The sequence below is a fragment of the Mustelus asterias genome, unplaced genomic scaffold (genome assembly GCF_964213995.1).
Source record: "Mustelus asterias unplaced genomic scaffold, sMusAst1.hap1.1 HAP1_SCAFFOLD_113, whole genome shotgun sequence".
NCBI classification, from domain to species: domain Eukaryota; kingdom Metazoa; phylum Chordata; class Chondrichthyes; order Carcharhiniformes; family Triakidae; genus Mustelus; species Mustelus asterias.
Genome location: NW_027590154.1, coordinates 908,207 through 913,403, shown reverse-complemented (window position 1 = coordinate 913,403; position 5,197 = coordinate 908,207). Strand labels below are relative to the sequence as shown.

At 44.8% G+C, this 5,197-nt stretch overlaps 1 non-coding gene across 1 annotated transcript; it reads left to right on the top strand.

Annotated features, from left to right (window-relative positions):
• Positions 1 to 5,102: 5,102 nt before the first annotated feature.
• trnai-uau (transfer RNA isoleucine (anticodon UAU)) lies at positions 5,103 to 5,197 on the top strand. The gene is made up of 2 exons: positions 5,103 to 5,140; positions 5,162 to 5,197. It is a non-coding gene; the product is annotated as a tRNA-Ile (tRNA).

The window sequence follows — 5,197 nt, the reverse complement described above, 5'->3', positions numbered from 1 at the left end:
TCAACATTAAGAGCATTCAAATGGTTATTGAATAAACGTACGGATGATATTAGACTAGTGTAGATTAGAGGGGCTTTAGATTGGTTTCACTGGTCAGCGCAACATCGAGGGCCGAAGGGCCTGTACTGCGCTGTAATGTTCTAAGTGTTGAATGTGGATGAAGATGTTCCGAGTATTTGAGTCACTGTCACTAATCAGACTGAGTGTGGGATGGGGGTCAACGAGAAAGATGTTCTCAGATGTTCTCTGTGAAGTGACATATCAAACAGAGCGGGGAAATACAATAACAGTAAAGCGGCGAAACTTCCAAATTGAACATGTTAAAAAGGTTGGTTTATCAAACACACGTTAAAGGGTTGTACACAATTGCTCAGTTTGAAGTGAGCCTGACATTTAACTCCTCTGTTCGGAGCTGATGGGATCTATCTTGTGGATACGTTCTCCAGACTGTTGCCTTTGCTGAGGGCTGAAAAAATGTATCCAAACGTACAAGGTAAGTTATCTGCTGATTTTCATAAAGGAAACAAAATGGCCCCTTGAAATGTCGCGGGAGATGTTTTCTCTGACACCGCATTTCTGTGCGACACAGCAAGCAGAGAAGTAGCAGATTCGGGACAAAAATGCGACACTGGAGTTCCAGACAGCGCTCTCATTGCGAAACAAAATCAAAGACTCTGCCTCCAAGGTCAGAGTCACCGGCAGTCTCAAAACAAAAACAACGCCAGGAACACTTGCGGAATTGTATTAGTTAACTCCAGTGTACAGTTATACTGAGAGCAACCTTCATAAAACTACTTCATTACTTCAATGTACTTTTTTTCCTTTCGATGTGCTTTCCGTGACTGTAGCATTGAACAACCCTCTCTCCGTCACCTCTCCCAGTTTTCTGGAGGCCTTGGCCGCGGCCTGCTCACACAGTTTACTTAAACAGAGTGTGTGCCGAATCAGAGTAAACTTATATACATTGAATAGATTTCGCAAAGTGGTGACTGTGATCTTTAAACCAACCCCAAGTAGATTTTCCCCAGTGCCCACTGAGCTTCGGAATGTTCCCTGGGGGCTGGTGTGGTTCCTGTCAGCACCTCACAATCCAAAATTTGCTGATGATAATCTACAGACCAGGATTACATTCCCCGACCACCTCTTCCACTTCCCCCAGTCTCTGAAAGTGCGGCCATTCCCCTATCAAGACGCTGACTGTAGCCAGACTCGGACGCTTTTCTTTCCATGTCAGCACCAGATCGCCACCAAGTGGTCTCACAGAACCAGAGTCAAACACGGAAGTGGGGCATGAACACCCCGAGGGTAGAGAACAAATTATTAAAGGCGGGGATTAGAACGGGTATCTTCAAATATGACTCTGTGCTGATCTGTTTGTCGGGTTGAAATCGGCAGTTTGTTTGTGTAGTTACTCCTGGGTACAGTTTCATTCGAGGTTGGCTTGGTTTCCTTTCGCTGTACATTGTGGCTACATCTACCGCGATTTTACACAAGCGACAACAGACAGGAGCTGCATTCTGTAGTGATAGGCAGTTTTTGTACAGGGCTGAGCTTGTTTTCTGTCACTGTGAGTCTGAAAGCGCAGTAATACACGGCGGCGTCAGCCAGCTTCAGACCCGAGATGGTTAAACTGCTGAATTTATTCTCCGTCTGGAGCTCAACAGAGAAACGGCTTTTGGCAAAATCGGCTTTATCTTCACGGCCACGAGAGTATTTCGAAAGTATAAACTCAGGCTGTGAGTCTGGGTGCTGCCGGTACCAGTATAGATAGTAGTAGCTCGCTTCAGTATCATATTTACAATTTAAAGTCACCGCTTCTCCTTCTGTCCTAACATCTGAGGACGGCGACTGAGTGACAGAATCTCCATGAATCAGATCTGAAAAACAAATATAAAAGTATCTGACAGGCGACTGTTGAAAATTTTGTGTTACACCATGTTTCAAAAATGTAAAAACAAAGTTGAAATGTGTTTGGTCCACATTTACCTGTCAGAAATATTGCCCACACAACCCAGATGCTGAGCAGCCGCATTGTCTCTGTCCGCTCTGTCGAAGAGGAGTTGGGGATTTTGAAGACACCCGTTCTAAACCCCGCCCTCAGTAATCTGCTGTGAGTCTCAGGATGTTTTCATTTCACTTCCTGATGTTCCCAGTGACATTGAGAATAGGCAGGCTGGTGAGCTGGCTGCCATTGGCTGACTGCCAATGATTGGAAACGTTCAGAGCCGGGTCACAGTCAGTGCCTTATGGGAGGAATATTTCAGTTTTACACAGCAGATGGTGACATTTAAACCCGATTCTGATCATTGTGACGGTCAAACTCAGGCTTGTCCAAGATTTGGTTCATTCAGGATCAGTCCGTTTAAGCCTTACCATCGGGGGAGTGGATCAGCCATGACTGCGAGATTTCCCTCATGAAGCACTGAGGCAATTATTGAACAATTATTGCATTTTATGTCGGAGTGGCTGATTGACTCACCACATTGCCAGCGTCCCTGCCGCTTGAAGAGAAACTCCCAATTCAAGGCTAAAGCGAGGATCTGTTGGTGAAGGAAGGAGCGGTTATGCCGCAGTTCAGCGGTCGGATAATCAGTTATGGAATCCTTCCCACTATAGTTCAAAGAAAGGAACATGTGTTTGTGACGATGCTTAAAAAGTATACCTACCGCTTTGGAGCAAAGGTACTGGCTGTCACTGTACATTCCGTGGAACGATGTTGAAGTATAAACATTTCCACTAACGTACGCAGGATTTCTCTCAATGGCATCTCTGTTTAAAATTATTAACTTCAATCGGGTTACTTATCGTATATTCAATGTGCCACGACCATCGGAGTTTGGGATTTGTTTAAGAGATAATAATGTCAGCGCTTCCAGTAACTCGACAATCATGTGTTCAAAACACGAGAGCAAAGTTCAGGCAGCCGATTAACGGTCCCCAGAGGATATGTAAAGCTTATCCTCATTACTGACAATTCAATACCAGCCGGCTAGGAAAACCTTTCAGTGTTTAAAGCTCGGCACAACATCGTGGGCCGAAGGGCCTGTTCTGTGCTGTTCTATGTTCTATGTCACTTCCATTCATAAAAGAAATGAAAATAGTTGAAATGATTACAGTGTAATAATTCAGAAAGCAGCTCTCAATGTGGGTTTTTCATTCATATTTTCACATCCTTTCCCACATCAGACACACCTTCTCTCACTCGCTCTGGCCTCTGACCAAAATCAGGCTCCAATCCTTCATGCGGATGTTTTTGTAATGATTATTGACCACTTTATCTTCTTCAAAACATTGAAGCAAATTGGGTTCAAGCACTTAAATTATCATTGCATGCAGTGCAGAAGGAGGCCATTTGGCCCATCAAGTCTGCACCCTCCGCAATCCCACAGAGACCATTTCCCCATAACCCCATCTATTTATCCTACAAGTCCCCCTAACACTAAGGGGCAATTTAGTATGGCCAATCAACCTAACTTTGGACTGTGGGAGGAAACCGGAGCACGCAGACGAGAACGTGCAAACTCCATGCAGGCAGTGACCAGAGGCTCTGGCGCTGTGAGGCAGCAGTGCCACCGTGCCGCCCATTGGTGCCTATTCGGAGCAGTGATGCTCTCTCCACTCACATTGTTTGTATCTTAAAGACTTGATTAGCTGCAAGTATTCGCATTCCAACCATTATTCATGTGAATTGAGTTTGTGACTTTATGTGCCCTGTTTGTGAACAGAATTCCCACTCACCTGAAGAAGGGACTTCAGGCTCCGAAAGCTTGTGTGGCTTTTGCTACCAAATAAACCTGTTGGACTTTAACCTGATGTTGTTAAACTTCTTACTGTGTTTACCCCAGTCCAACGCCGGCATCTCCACATCAGTCAGGGAGGCTACAGTGGGCATTGTGTCCACCTGAAGGTGTAATTCACTCAGTTATCTGTCCCAATTGAAACAAACGTTAAGAGGCGAGAGGCCAGAGTGTGAACAGTCACCCATGGAATCAACAGCACTGTGACGGAAGACTTTTATCCCAAAACACACACATACAACTGCACTCTCTCTCTCACACACACACATAAACAGAGACACACAGGCACACACACACACACACACACACACTTGCTCAATAATTGCCAGACTCCAGTCGAATTGTTATTGTGTGACACCAGCTGCTTCTTTTTTTTTCAACAGAGGAGTTAAAGAGCAGCGAAAAGATGAAAAACACTAACGTTGCAGGCATCTGGCACCAGAAACTCAGCAATGTGCATTGTAACAGCAGTTAAACTGGCTGACAAATTGTCTTCTCGATTAGTACTTGGTGAGAAATTTAAACGAAACGCCCTTCGATAAATCAATCATCTGCATATCAAAGCAAGGTTCCGCCGAGATTTGAACTTGGATTGCTGAATTCAGAGTCCAGAGTGCTCACCATTCCACCACGGAACCCAACACGTGGGACCCGCCTGAAAATCCTCGCTCAATACTTCCGCCAGTTTGAACAGCAGGGAGAAATATCAGTCTCATTGCACAATCCCGTCAATTACCCACAGCAATTCATATTTACATTGCTCTTGCTGTTCCTCCTGAAGAAATCAGAAGGCTATCTTCAACTGCATTACATTTCACTACAGCTGACCACAATGTAGGATTGATTAAATGTCTGGTAGTGAACGCTGGGAACAGGCAGTGGCGATTTAAACACCGAATCATTGGACAGCAAGACTAACAGTATTAGTAAAAAACATCGGGACAACTTGCTTCCTATTATAGAATTGTACAAAAGAGCAGAATTTTTAAAAGTATGTTAACACTTCCAATCTGACATGAAGAAGTAATTTCTTTTCATGGATGAGCTTCATTTATTGAGAAACTGATGGGCATTTAGGGATGGTCAACAACCCGCTGATTGAAGCTGCAGTCGCCACTTTCTACTGGCGATTGGAGACTGCGGCTTAAAATCCTGCTGCTTCTCCCTGTCTCACTCATTGTGCAACCGGGGAAAAGAGAATCATTGATGAGTTTGTTTCCCTGTCTGAAATGTGGCCTCGAATACCTGTTATTAACGGAGGTAACGCAGCCTTTAATAATCCGACACAAACGGTTAAAACGCAGTGCTCCAGTGGCGCAATCGGTTAGCGCGCGGTACTTATACAGCAGTACAACCAGCGGGTTATGCCGCGGTTGTGAGTTCGAGCCTCACCTGGAGCA